The 15,922-nt window shown below is 37.1% G+C and overlaps 1 protein-coding gene and 1 non-coding gene across 5 annotated transcripts in view; both read right to left on the bottom strand.

The window, feature by feature from the left end:
- Grid2 (glutamate ionotropic receptor delta type subunit 2) overlaps positions 1–15,922 on the bottom strand; it is a 1,442,266-nt gene that overhangs the window by 245,452 nt on the left and 1,180,892 nt on the right. The window lies entirely within an intron of this gene.
- Positions 5,504–5,607, bottom strand: LOC141411159 (U6 spliceosomal RNA). The gene has a single exon (XR_012435999.1). It is a non-coding gene; the product is annotated as a U6 spliceosomal RNA (small nuclear RNA).

Here is a 15,922-nt window from a genome sequence, read left to right as displayed (position 1 = left end):
GCTTGCAAAGCAGGTGCTCTACCGCTTGATCCACACTTCCAGTCCATTTCATTCTGGTCATTTTGAAGATGTGAACTGTGCCCGGGCTGGCTTTGAACCATGATCTTTCTGACCTCAGCCTCCCAAGTGAGCCACTGGTGCCTGGCTAGAATGTCTTTATTCAAAGATGGCATACTGCTCAACCAAGTTTCTTGAACTATTTTCCTGCATAGTGTTGGGACTCAGAAAGCAAAACCCCAAAGTATGGCTCTTTAGTATGTAAGTGCTTTGAACTGAAAGAGAACCAGGGTCTGGAATATAACTCAGCAGCCGTGTGATTGACCAGTATGTGCAAGGGGAAGGGCCTGGATTTGTTCCCCAGGACCACAAAGCAAACAAAAATAAATAAAGGAAAACCAAAGTCTTTCTGACCTTCTCCTTTTCCCTTATATTTTCTCCTTTTTCCTTTCAAAGCACAGGGAGGGGCTTTCTCTGATATTCCCTTATGTGACAAATAGTTGGAACACAATTCTTATGGCCTCCCCTATCATTATATCACCGGAAAGGAAACTAAAAAACAGTCACCCAGAGACACCCTAGCACAACCTGCCACCCCTTCTGAAGGCTGCTACCTGAGGGATTTCATCTGCTAGCAGACCTTTGTTCACCATGCTATTCCTCTACTCAAACTATATTACAAAGCAATAACAATAAAAACAGCATGGTACTGGCACAAAAACAAACATGAAGACCAGTGGAACAGAATAGAGGACTCAGATATGAATCCACACAGCTATGCCCACCTTTTTTTTTTTTTTTTGAGAAAGGTGCCAAAAAACATAGGGTGGAGAAAAGACAGCCTCTTCAACAAATTTTGCTGGGAAAAGTAGCTATCTATCTGCAGAAAACTGAAACTAGAACCATGCCTGTCACCCTGTATAGTATTAACTCAAAGTGGAGTAAAGACCTTAATATCAGACTTGAAACCTTGCAGTTAGTATAGGAAAGAGCAGGGAATACCCTGAAAACCATAGGTATAAGCAAGGACCTCCTCAGTAGAACTCCAGCAGCCCAGCAACTAAGAGAAAGGGTGGACAAAATGGGACTACAGAAAATCAAAAAGCTTCTGCACAACAAAAAAAATGGTCTCTAAATTGAAGAGATCACCCACAGGGTGGGAGAAAATATTTGCTAGCTACACATCAGACAAAGGACTGATAAGCAGAATATACAGAGAGCTAAAAAAAACCAAATTCCCCCCAAATCAATGAACCAATAAAGAAGTGGGCAACTGAATGAAACAGAACTTTTTCTAAGGAAGAAATCCAAATGGCCAAAAAGCACAGGGAAGAATGCTCACCATCCCTGGCCATAAAGGAAATGCAAATCAAAACCACACTAAGGTTCCACCTCATCCTTGTTAGAATGGCCATCATCAAGAACTTTACCAACAGGGAGGATGCGGGGAAAAAGGAACACTCATGCACTGTTGGTGGGAATGTAAGCTAATACAATTACTTTGGAAAACAATATGGAGGTTCCTTAAAAAACTAAACATATATCTGCCATATGATTCAGCAATCCCACTCCTAGGGATATACCCAAAGTAATGTGACTCAAGTTATTACAAAGGCACCTGCACACCCATGTTTATTGCAGCACTATTTACAATAGCCAACCTATGGAAATAGCCAAGATGCCCTACAACCAAAGAATGGATTCAGAAAATGTGGTATTTATACACAATGGAAATTTATTCAGCCACCAAGAAGAATGAAATTTTGTCATTTGCAGGTAAATTGATGGAACTGGAGAACCTCACCTGAAGTGAAGTTAGCCAGGCTCAGAAGGCCAAAAATTGCATGTTCTCCCTTATATGTGGATTATAGACCTAAAACAAATACAGAAATATTATTGTACATGAGTCACACATTAAAGGGAGAACACGCACAGGAGGAATAAGGAAAGGGAAGGAAACCTAAAACTCTAATGTAGTTGATGTGCTCCTTGTTGAGGGACTGAATATAGTAATCTTGAATTAGCAGAGGCCACTATGGGAAGGGGACCAAGAAGTAGAGAAGAGGTCTGGCAGAGATGAACCAATGTGGGTTGCAATACACAAGTGCATGGAAGTAACACTAGGAATCTCTCTGGATAGCTTATCTTTATCTCAAACTAGAAAAAATGCTATGTCTTTCTTGTTATCTTCTATGTTTTCTCTTCAACAAAATTGGAGAACAAGAGGGCAGAACAGGTTGTGCACAGAAGTGGGGCGGGAAGAGGGAGGAGGTGGCACAAATAATGTATACACATATAAGTCAATGTAAAAACGATATAATAAAAAGAGAAAAAAAATCTTTCTTCTCTTGGCCTAGTTTAGGTTGAGGTGAGTAAAGCACTTATGTTGGGTGCAAAATTAAAGCCTAGTCATCAAGATAAATAATGTTTTAATGCAGTTTTCATTAAAATTATAATTAATGCAAAAATCCAAAATAAAATATCAAAATTTTGAATAAAAAGTAAATTTTCTAGTGGCAATAAGAAAGGCCAGCAATGATGATGCTATTAAATTAAATACCCGAGGCAAATGCTAAATTTGCTTGACTCTACATTGGTTGTGATCTGTCCTTTCTGTCGGCCTCCCAGCTTTCTAGACAAATGTATAAAACAAATACATGCAACTGATCATTTTTCCTGCCTTAAAACACAGAATCCCACATCAATCTTCCTTAATTAAAGTTATAGGTCTTAGTTACTCAAACATATTATACTGAGATTGTTTTCAGGAGGAAAACTATTGAGACTTATTTATTCTGCTTATAAATTATTTTACTGAGAACCCTTAAAGATAGTGAGTAGGTTGTATCATCAGTGACTAGGTTGTAGCATTATGAAAGACCTATAGGAAATCTACTCTATTTATAGGAGAGACATTCTATGAGGACTAAGCCTTAGAAGAAATTTAACTCCTGAATTCATGAATAATCTGAGACTGATTTCTGTTAAGAAAACTTTAGTTACTCAAGTTGGAAACAGGACTTTCAAGGACTTGAGCATGAAACAGAGCTTTTTAGTTTAATTCACTATAGTACTGCAGAATGTTGATTTTGTGAGTGACTGTAGAGGCACAGGGAAAACTGATGAATCAGGTATAGTTCCTGACCCAAAGTAGTATACAATCCAGAAAAAGAGACAAATATAATGTCAAAAGGACACAATGCATGAGGATGGATAAAGGGAATTTAATGGGAAAAATAATTATTTCTGGAAAAAATCAGGTAAGACTTCATAGTAACAATTGATGTAGAATTTGAAAATGAAGACTGCAGGAGGAGGACTGAATCCTTGATGGAGGGAAATAAGTGAGCAGTATCTGATATATAAGAATGTAGGAGAACATAAAAGAAAGCCAGTAATGTAGTTTGATAGAAATATAAGGCATGTGAAATGGAAAAGAAGACACCTAGATCAATCCCTAGTACAGAATGGGCATCCAATATTTTTTGAATGAAAATAATGAATGAGTAAATGAAGAATGAAAGAGAATAATGCTAAGTTACAGAGAACTTTGAATGCTAGAACAAACAATCTGCATTTGAGATAAAGCAGGACACTTAAAAGCTTTTGAGCAAAGATGGATCACTATCGGTACTATACTGAGGGAAGATTAATTTGCAGAAGGGGGCTAATTAGTTAGTTATTTCTATAGTCCTGGGCGGGGGTAGTAATGATGACATGAATTACTAAATTGGAAGTAGAAAGGGAAAGGAGGGAGTGAATGGGAGAGATACTACAGAGGCAGGATTGATAGTTAAAGCAATTAATTCACTCTCATAAGGGATGCAGGCAATAAAAATCACTCTTCAATTTCCAGCATGGATAGCAGGAAGGACATGGTGCTTTTAACAGAAATAAAGAACAGAAAGATTAAGCGTCAGCTTGCAAGGAAAGATAATTAGTTCAGTGTTAGACGTATGGCTGGCAGAAACGCTGGCGGGTATCAGGTGGAGATGTATACTGAGCAGATAAGTTTTGTTTTCTTCCTACAGAATAAAGGCTGACACCATGAGGGAGACAACACCTTCTACTTGATGTGTCTCTCATCTAACCTCTACTTTTTGACCAACTGCATATAAGGAGCAAAAATAGAGGAAATTTTGTTTCTTAGTGTTGAAAAATTTAAGGAAATCATGCATTTGTATGTTTACATATTAATCATATCATATCAATCTAAAACACTCAGTAGGAATAAACTAGGGTAATAAAAGATTTTAGATTACCTCAATATACCTATAGCTCTGGATTTCTAAAACATCATTGGCAAGGTAATAGAATAGAGCAAGAGGCTTGCTTGGATTAATATAGCCTAGGTCACTGGGTCTCAAACTTTAGGTGCCTCAGAATCATCTGAAGAAATTGCTAGTATTCAATTTTCAGGTGCCAACCAACAGTCTCTGAATAGGTAGGACTGGGAAGAGGTCTAAGAATTTGCAATTCTCAACGGCTCTCAGATAGTACTAATGCTGCCAGTCCAGGGTCCACACTTTGAAGATCATTGACGTAAGACTTTAATCTCCAGTAGAGCCATTCTCAGAAGATAAGCAGTGAAGCATCTTCTTCAGAATCACCTGGATTGCTTGTTAATTCATTTCTCGGCACTGCCCCTTCCCTCCCAGTGGATCATAATATCTGGGTTTGGAGTTTGATAACAGGCATTTTGAACAGCCTTTCTAGGTAATTCTTAATAAGGTTTGAAAACTACTCAAATTGTGATGTGAATATTAATTTGCTTTGGGAAGACATTAGAGACAATTTCTGAAATTGTGATGGAAAGAGCAAGTGATGGGAGTTAAGAGATGTGAGATGTACATATAAATCTTGACACTAATTAGTTGTATGGCCTTAGGTAAATCACTTAACCTTTTAAGGTATAATTTCATCATCTATAAAATCAAATGATTAATCTGGAAGATCTCCATTTTTCCCTTTCAGCTCCACAGTTTGGATGAATTTTGGAAATAGCAATGGGTAATGGTCAGAGATAAACTTTCCTGGAGAATTTAAGAAAACAAATTCTTCTTAACTGGGTGTGTCAGAACAACATGGATTTTGTTTTTATTTTGTTAAACTAATCACACCTTATCCCCTATTCTGGGGTTAAGTTGTTAGGTTGTTCGTGTCTTCTGTTTCCGAGGCTCACTCCCGGTACAAAGCATTTTCGTGGGCTGGATTGAGTCTTTCAGTAGTGTGGGGCTTTCTGTGATAAGGCAGTACAATCTAATTTCTTTCTTTCTTTCTTCCTTTCTTTTTCTTTCCTTCCTTCCTTCCTTCCTTCCTTCCTTCCTTCCTTCCTTCCTTCCTTCCTTCCTTCCTTCCTTCCTTCCTTCCTTCCTTCCTTCTCTCTCTCTCTCTCTCTTTCTTTTTTTGTGGTACTGGGGCTGGACCTCAGAGCCTTGTACTTGCAAGGCAGGCACTCTACTGCTTGAGCCATTCACCCAGCTCCCAATCTAACTTCTTTTTTAGTTTTTTTATGGAGTACTTCATGAATTTATGTGTCATCCTTGCACAGTGGCCATGCTAATCTTCTCTTGTATCACTGTAATTTTAGTATATATGCTACCAAAGCAAGAACTCTAATTTCTAATACAACACAGTTTGGAGATGGTAGTAATTCAAGTTTGCTAGCCTTGAATTACCACCTAAAATGTATATTAAAATATTGTTTCTCACCCCACAACCATTACGATGGCTACGTTTAAAATAAATAAATACATGAATGGTAAATATTGGTGAGGATGTGGAGATACTGGAATCCTGTGCTTTATTTGTATGAATGTGCAGAAAATATATACAAAATGGTATGGCTCCCCCCACAAATTAGAAATAGAATTATCATTTGATCCAGCAATTCCATTGCAGGAGATAAGTTCCAAAGAATTGAAAGCAGGGATTTTAAAAGACATTGGTACACCTATGTTCATAGAAGCATTATTCACAACAGCCAAGAGCAAGAAGAGATCCAAGGACATAGGGTGATGGGTGGATAAGCACGAGGAATCTATACACACAATGGAATATTATTTAGTCTTAGAATGGAGGGAAATCCTGATACATGCAACAGCATGAATGAACCGTCAAGATATTGTGCTGAGTGAAATAAGCCAATCTGAAAGGACAAATATTGCATAATTCTACTTGTATGAGGTATCTAAAGTAGTCAAATTCATGGGGAAAGTAGAATGGTGGTTGACATGGCTGTGACAGCAAGAGGAATGGGTATTGTTGTTTAACAAGTACAGAATTTTAGTTTTGCAAGTTAAAAAGAGTTCTGAAGGTGTCTGGGAGGATGGTTGCACAACAACGTGAATCTATTTAATATCACTAAACTGTGGACTTAAACGTGGTTAAGATGGTAAATTTTATGATAAATACACTTTTCGCAATTAAAAAAAATAAAACATTTCAATAAAAATTTATGTTGAATGTTGTATGGAAAGTATTGATGTGATATGCTTAGATTATACTATAAATCATTCATTATGCCCTAAAAAGAGTCTCTCTATCTTAGTTATGGAGTTCAAAAAATATTTTGTACATATGGATTCTAATATTAAATCTTATGTAGAAGAAATAAAGGGAACATCAAAAGAGCAGGCTATTTTCTACCAAACATAAGTAGGATTTTTATATACTATTCTTATTGCCTCAAAATACTATAAAGGCATAATATTTCATTTTGTCATTTCTCAGGCTGAGCTGGTGCCAGATTACAGAACTATAAAGGATTTTGCAAGACATATTGTTTTAAAATAAGGAAAATAATAGTTATAGATATTTAACAAGAAAGGAAATATAAAAGCAGTAATCACAGAATTTGTGTTTTAATCTGAGAATTTAATTGAGAAGACAAAAATCAGAGTACAGCTGGGTGATGGTAATTTACGTCTGTAATCCTAGTTACTTTGGAGGCTGCTATCAGGAAGATTGTAGTTCAAAGCCAGCCCAGGCAAAAAGTTCATGAGACCCCCATCTCGGCCAGTAGGTAGACCTGGTGGTATATGTCTGTCATCCTAGCTCCAGGGGGAAGGTTAAAATAGGAAGGTCATGTGCTAGATTAACCTGGGAAAAAAGCCAGACCTTATCTCCAAAATAATCAGAGGTAATATGGATGGCGGCATATCTCAAGTGGCAGAGTGCCTTCCTCACAAGTGTGAAGTGTGAAACCCTGAGTTCAAATCCCAGTGCCATTCAAAAAAAAAAAAAAGCCAAACAAACAAAAAATCAGAGCAGTACACTAAACACATAAACCAGAGAGGAGAAGAGCAACATTTTTGTGGGTACGAATGGGGCTAGAATCCACAAGATGCAATTGAAACCTCTATAGGCTCCTAGTTCTACCACTGGGAGAAGGAAATACTAAAAGTTTGTAGTACGTGTTAAAGGTCTAAAGCTGAACTGAGGGAAAGCAAATACACAGGCATGAAAATCCAACGACTTCATTAGAAAATATCCATAGGAAAACATTTCAAAACGTTTGAACCCTCTCTGTATACATTATTTACTAAGGGAGTACATTTTATAAAATTCTTGTTTGTATTCATAGTTCTAAGGATAAAAGGGAGAACAGAAAACAGTGAATAATTTAAAGACATATTTACAAAACCATTTATCTTTTCCAATGTTTTGCCAAGTAAATCATGTTCTTTGAAGACATGATTCCTGGCAAAGGAAGTGCTATCTGATGAAATGTTCACTTGGGCAGGTGAATTTATGACAGGACTGTACTGGATGGTGTTTACTTGCCATTACCTCTGCATAACTGGCCACACAAATGTGATGTGGACATAGACCAGAATAGGGAAGCCTGCAGCATAGGGCAGAATAGCAAAACAGGCAAAGTACTGCTGCATTATTAATATTTTAAAAAGAGGTATTACATTTATAAAAACAATTGATAATATAAAATAATATAAAAACAATTGGTAAGGAGCATGGTAAATGTTTAGCAATCTCTAGATGATGCATGAAAAATACAAGTTTGAAAAAATGTTCGGTCTTATTAAACCATCAGGAAACTGAAAATTAAAATGAAATACTTTTCATTCATCAATTTGATGAAAATGAAGTAATGAGAGTAATGTCATTTAATTCTAATAACTTCTGTCAAGAAAGGAGGTGAATAAGCACACTTAATTTATTGACAGTGGAAGTGGTATTGGTAGTAGAAATTTTTAAAGACTATGTTGAAAATAGTTATTAAATTTGTAGATGCATGCGGCCTTTAGCCCACAATTCCACTCTTAGGACTCTTTTAGGACCCTATCTATAAGAATAATAACATATATATATATATAAAATATATGTCCACTGCAGCTGTTTTTAGGAGAAAATAATTGAAACCTCCCAAGTGTTCAACAAGGGCAGTCATCTGATAGACATTTGTAGTTCATGGAATGTTTAGAGGGTATTAAAACAATGTGCAGATAATATATGCTAATCTGAAAGATGTTTCTAATTTAGAAACTGCAAAAGACAAGGGTACAAGGCAGTTTTCTAATAAAATACATCAAAATGTAAATCCAAGAAAAAAAACCATACATATGTGACCCTATTAAGATGTAGAAGAAAGTCACTACTCAGTATTTCCTACTATTATTAACAGAGGTTGACTCTGAGAATAAATCTGGATAAGTAGAGTGAATGGATTAAAATTCTATTTTTTAAAAGTTTTTGTATTTTTCAGGTAGAAAAATTTAAAAATGTATGTGCATTTTCAAATAGATGGAATTACAGGCAATTTCATGCAAATAGTTTTTAGAGTAGAGTAAGAACTAAAAAAGGCGATGTACCACTTAATTTATTTTTTAGACAGAGATGTTTTGAATGTAATGGAACCACCAGGAGACAAAGGTTTGACTATTCATTCTTTTCCATCCTAGAGAACTATAAAGTTAGAATCCCTTTGGAGATTTTCTTTCTGCTTGAGTGTGCAGATGTATGTTACACCAGGACTAACAACAAGCACCGGGTGCTCCTACCACAGGCTTCTGCAGTATCTGTGGCTATTAAATAGTTTGAGGTTAGAATCTGAAGAGTCATTAAACACTTGTGGGAAAAATTGTACAATTCATCAGTCCCATATCTACAATTTTTAAAATATGGGAAAAAGCTGAGGTCCAAAGTGTTGATATGTTCTTTCCAATCCAGGAATTTCTTTTCAAATATCTTTTGGTTATTCTTTTCACATCTCTTTTGCTTGTTGAATTGGAATTATATGATTAATGTCCAATTAGCAAATTCAGAAGATACAAGGCTCAGTAAGTGTTTTTGTTCTACAAGCACAGGCTGTACTTCCCCCATCACTTTCTTGTAGCACCCATTCTTTAACTATAATCCCTTTCAGTTTCTCCCACATACTGCAATCTGCTCACCTTTATGCCTTAGTTCAGGCTGCCTCCTCTCTCCCCTGGATTGCAATCTCCCCTTTACTCAGTTAAATCATCCTTAGTCAAACATCACTTACTCTAAGAAGCTTTTACTGACCTGAACTGGTTTCATCCTCCAAGCTATTGTGATCCTCTTTTTCTGTGTTCTCATAATATCTTGCACAACTCTCTAAGAGGTAACTACTAGTAGTCATTTTTCTTGGCTGTTGTCACGGCTTATTAACATCCATTTTTCACTATGAAATAAAAGCAGTTTTAAAAATATATGCCCTGCCAATAATAGGTTGATAGGGATGTCATCTTTGCATACATAAAACACCACACTATTTTCATCAGCACCCACTTTATATATGGAGAGGCAGTATATATATGCATACATATTTTTTCCTAACATCTAGAAAAAACATTTATTTCTAGTATGCTTTGTGTATTATAAAACCTAACACATTCAAACTCAAGTTAAAATGCTTATGACAATGTATATATATGTGAGTAAACATAAAAATGATTTAAAAAACCTACAAAAAAAGACTGATTTAGATTTCAAACATCCATGAGGATTATTATTATTAAAAATATGTTTTAAAAATAATAATTAAAAAGCCACCAAACTCCTAACATCAAAAATGCTGAAAATCAGCAAGATTGTTGGAAATAATCTCTATGTGTTTCTCATTCTCCCACTGGCACAGTCCTCTTCTTTCATTGTGTGATTATTGACACAAACCTAAAAACTCTAATTTCTGAAGAGCAGAACTTATACCATTGGGATCTGAGTTCCCATATGCAGGGTGAAGTGCTAAAGTGAATCTATATTGTTTTTTGAATCATTTGGCAAAAGCTCAAATGTAGTGAATTTACTGTTACCTACAGGTACAGTGGTGTGACAGCCCAGCCTTGGAAGTTTCATAACCTAGAGCTGTTTAGTATTTAGTATTTTGTTTTGTTTTTCCTCAAGCAGGGCTCGTTTCTGTAATAAGGGTCTAACTCAGATTTTAAGGTCATACCCTCTGTCAGTTTATGACCAAGTAGTTCACTGAAGCTTGAGTTTGCTCTTCCATCTTTCTGCTGTGGGTTCATTAACCGTCATTAACTTTGGCATTTTTACTCAATGCCAAATGATCTACAAAGCTCTAAGAGGAGGGGAAGTGGAACAAACAGACCAGAGGATATGGCCAGTTCATGGGTTTGAGGTGCATAAAACCAGGAATAACTATGCATAGAACTGTGTCACAGTTGAAATCTGTTTTCTACCCCCAGGCTATTTTCCTTTATGTAACTTGGCATGCACTTTGTCCTTAAGTCTAGCACATGTCAGCTGCTACCTATTCCACCTTCAGTGAGATGTAGGACACTCAAGTCTTGCAGCTGCTAGTAAGGCCATAAACCAGGCTTCCACTCTACCATTGTCAGGCATGAGAGTTGTCCCTCAACCTCTGTATGGTCTTGGTGACATTTGCCTCCCCTCCTGCCACTCCATACTCACTTTCTTATCAACACTAATTGTCTAGAGTCTACAGTCCATATAGGGCTTGTTTCTCAAATGCCACCATCATGCAAATTTCTAGGTTTTTAGGTCATAACTGACATCTCATTGATATGGATCTGCACATCCCCTGATTTCTCTCCCACTGTCTATATTCTCCTACTGTCTCTGTGAAACTCCACCATCAGCATAATCCCTGTAGTTACTAAGATCAGACAATTTATTATTTTATTGCAAACACTCTTAGGAGTGAGAAGGGACATGGTTAGTAACTGGACCAAGCAAATTAGGACATACAGTCACCTTACCTATATCTACTATTCATTTATTAAAATTTCCTCTTACTTTCTGTTGCTAGAGAGAACCTGCTTCCTGCTTCTACCCTGAGGATACATTGCCTATGGTCTTCACAGGTGGTAGCTATTTTTCTTTGGTACAACATTCATACTATTCAGGTTCCATCAGGAGTAGGTGTCTTTTTTTGCCACTCAAACGACCTTTTGGTACTTGTCCCTAATGTCCTCCAACTTTGAAGCTCGTGTTGTCAGACAGTGCCACCAGCTACTCATCTGTGTCATTTCCCCCAACACTGCTAGATTTTATCACTTGGTTCATGGTCACTCTTTCAAATACTAGTTCTCTTTTTATTCTTGGTAATTTGATTATTCACATGGACATCCTTTTCCAGAATTTGATTTCTTAGTCTCTTGGCTTCCTCTTCTCCAATAACCATGTCTTTTCTCCTAACTCAGCTACCTAATCCCATGGAATATGATTTTTAATAATGGTACTCTCTCTTCACCATCTCAATTTCAAATATGTCATCTCAGAACCAACTTCATATTCTTTCTAATTCTGTCATTCTGACTCCAACAATTCTTCAATCCCATTCAAACCTACAATCCATTGTTCATGCCATCATCTTGTATTTTCAATTTCACATCTATCATCACTTTCTTAAATGGATCAGTATCCACAATCTGTAATAATTACTTTTTGTGTATATACTCTTGGTTTCTTTGCCCTATTATTTTCTACGATACATAAACTGTTTTCTACCATACTTATCTATGATAACCAATGTTGGTAAAATCTGTTCTTTGTCAACTTTGTGTTTACAATTAGGCAGATGAAAATGGCTAGAGAAAAACTCACAATCATGTCAATTGGTTCTAATTTATAGCCATAACTGCTCAGCATTTCTTTTCAGAAAAATTTCTTCAAAAAGTTGTCTATTCTCCTACTCTCCACTTCCTCTTTTCTAATTTTTTTTCTCTCCAATCTAATTCTAATGTCTTCTCTCCTTTCCCTCTACAGGGCCTGTTTTCATCAAGGACACCAATGATGGTTTACTGTCAAATTGATGATCCTTGTTATTTTGGAGATAGGGTCTTGCTTTTTGCTGAGGCTGGCATGGAACCACGATCCTCCTCCCACATAACTTGAGATGACAGGTATGTGCCACCATGTCCAGTTATTGATTGAGATGGGGTCTTGAAAACTCCCTGCCTAGGCTGGCCTTGAACCGTGATATTACTGATGTCAATCTCCCAGGTAACTAGGATTACAGGTATAAACCACTGGTGTCCGGCCTTTAGAACTTTTTGAAACCCTTTTTTTCAATTGCTTCTAGCCTTCTCTCTCTTGGTTTTCCTCTTGAATCACTTGTAGATCCTTAATGAGTGCTTTTATATACATTTTCTATCTTGCCTTCCTCTAAATGTTAAATTGTTTCAAGATCAGTCTCTAATCATCTTTCTTCTCTAGATACACCTACGTTCCCACTCAGTCTTGTATCTATAAAACCAAACTGAACATCTAGAATAAATAATTTCATGCTAATAGCCATGTTATGGACAAATTCTCATTTGGTTTCTCAAACCCTATCTTCTATTCTTCCAACTAGTTAGGACACAGAAGTTGGACTTAAATTCCTTTTTTCTCATCCCTTATTTAATCCTTTAGAAAATTTTGTCAAAAAAGCTGCCTTCAAAATATATTCAAATTCAGTCCCTTAACTACTGCTCCACCTTAACTACTCTGGGCCAGCCACCACCAAGTCTCAATTGAATTATTGCAGTGGATTATTATTCCTAGCTTGTCTCTCTGCTTCCAACTTTGAGTTCTCTCTTCTCCACTAAGCACCCAGAGCAAACCTTTAAAAAGATCATGTCACTCCTGCTCAAAACTTTCACTAGCTTCCAATCTCAGAGTAAAGCCAAAGTCATTAAAATGGCTTACAGAGCATTACATCAGTGATACCCAGCCTTTACTGCGAATCTGAATTACTTGAAAGGATTTAAGAAATTCAAATGCCTTCTATTTCCCAATTAAGATAAAATTTGAACTTTAGTGAGACCGAAGCATCAGCAGTTTTAACAGCTTCCATCCTGACCACTTCCCACTCTGATCTTTTTCCTAACTCTGCTCTAACACCACGAGCCCCTCCCTGTACCCCCTGCTCCAACCACAGTGGTCTTCTTGATATTCCTCTCCAGCATGCCAGACTAACCTCTGTCTCAGGAAATTTGCATTGAATCACCCTCTGCCTGGGGCACTTTTGTCCCTTTTTTTCCCCATTATCTGAATTGCTCATATCTTGTCTTCCTTCAGGTCTCTAGTCAAATGTAACTTTCTCAGAGATGCTTCCTGTGGTCATCCAATTTGTCATATTCCTGCTGCTACTCCATTCCTTTCCCAGTGTTTCTTTATAGCACACATTTATGTGCCTGTCTGTCTCTTCTCTCCACTATACTAAAACTCTGTTGGACAGAGAACTTGCTTATTCTGCTATGCTTTTCAATGCTTCAGACGAAGTCTAGTAAATAACAGAAGATTATGTCTTGACTAAGTGTGAAATTACAGGTATAGTCCACCCAGTATTTTAGCCAGAAGTAAGTAAAACTACCTCACCAGTTCATAGGGTCTGGAATTCATTTTTAGTGGCACCTCTCAAAATCTATGATATTGGCCCATATTGACCAGTCTCTTGTCTTCACTTTCATTTCAATACTTTAGTTTTTCTGGATAGAATTAAAACTGATTTCAGCTTTAATCTTTAAGCTTAACTGAGGCCTTGATACCCTATTTGGACCATGTCTGTGTCCTAAGTAGTTGGAAGAATAGAAGATAGGATTTGAGAGACCAGTTCATCTTCCAGTGATGGTATCCCTTACATATTGCTCTTGGATGCAGGTGGACTGATGGTCTTTTAAATGGAGCTATCCTAGCAGCCTCTTCAACAAAAACTGCTGGGAAAACTGGTTAGCAGTCTGCAAAAAACTGAAACTAGATCCATGTATATCACCCTATACCAAGATTAACTCAAAATGGATCAAGGATCTTAATATCAGACCACAAACTTTAACGTTGATACAGGAAAGAGTAGGAAATACTCTGGAATTAGTAGGTATAGGTAAGAACTTTCTCAACGAAACCCCAGCAGCACAGCAACTAAGAGATAGCATAGATAAATGGGACCTCATAAAACTAAAAAGCTTCTGTTCATCAAAAGAAATGGTCTCTAAACTGAAGAGAACACCCATAGAGTGGGAGAAAATATTTGCCAGCTACACATCAGACAAAGGACTGATAACCAGAATATATAGGGAACTTAAAAAACTAAATTCTCCCAAAACTAATGAACCAATAAAGAAATGGGCAAGTGAACTAAACAGAACTTTCTCAAAAGAAGAAATCAAATGGCCAAAAAGCACATGAAAAAATGCTCACCATCTCTAGCAATAAAGGAAATGCAAATTAAAACCATGTTAAGATTCCATCTCACCCCTGTTAGAATAGCCATCATTAGCAATACCACCAACAACAGGTGTTGGCGAGGATGCAGGGAAAAAGGAACCCTCTTACACTGTTGGTGGGAATGTAAACTAGTACAACCACTCTGGAAAAAAAATTTGGAGGCTACTTAAAAAGCTAGACGTTGGTCTACCATTTGATCCAGCAATACCACTCTTGGGGATATACCCAAAAGACTATGACACAAGTTACTCCAGAGGCACCTGCACACCCATGTTTATTGCGGTACTATTCACAATAGCCAAGTTATGGAAACAGCCAAAATGCCCCACCACTGACGAATGGATTAAGAAAATGTGGTATCTATACACAATGGAATTTTATGCAGCCATGAAGAAGAATGAAATGTTATCATTCTCTGGTAAATGGATGGTATTGGAGAACATCATTCTGAGTGAGGTTAGCCTGGCCCAAAAGACCAAAAATCGTATGTTCTCCCTCATATGTGGACATTAGATCAAGGGCAAACACAACAATGGGATTGGACTATGAGCACATGATAAAAGCGAGAGCACACAAGGGAGGGGTGAGGATAGGTAAGACACCTAAAAAATTAGCTAGCATTTGTTGCCCTTAATGCAGAGAAACTAAAGCAGATACCTTAAAAGCAACTGAGGCCAATAGGAAAAGGGGAACAGGAACTAGAGAAAAGGTGAGATCAAAAAGAATTAACCTAGAAGGTAACACACACGCACAGGAAATCAATGTGAGTCAATGCCCTTTATAGCTATCCTTATCTCAACCAGCAAAAACCCTTGTTCCTTCCTATTATTGCTTATACTCTCTCTACAACAAAATTAGAAATAAGGGCAAAATAGTTTCTGCTGGGTAATGAGGGGGTGTGGGGGAGAGGGAGGGGGTGGAGTGGGTGGTAAGGGAGGGTGTGGGGGCAGGCGGGAAAATGACCCAAGCCTTGTATGCACATATGAATAATAAAATTAAAAAAAAATAAATGGAGCTATCCTTTGGATTAAATACTGCTACTGCCAGCACCACCACCCACTTCACTATTACCATCTGTATTTACACAGCCTTTGTACTTTGTACTCTGGAGTATTATTTACTTACTACTTCACTGTCCTCTGGCTAGGACAGCAGTTCTAATCCTACTAATCCTGACTTTCTTTACTTTGCTAGTGGTCCTCACTACTGCAATTCTAGAATTATTTTTTTTGACAACCTGAGGTCTAATAGG

The sequence above is a fragment of the Castor canadensis genome, chromosome 9 (genome assembly GCF_047511655.1).
Source record: "Castor canadensis chromosome 9, mCasCan1.hap1v2, whole genome shotgun sequence".
NCBI lineage: Eukaryota > Metazoa > Chordata > Mammalia > Rodentia > Castoridae > Castor > Castor canadensis.
This window is presented reverse-complemented; position numbering and strand designations above follow the sequence as displayed.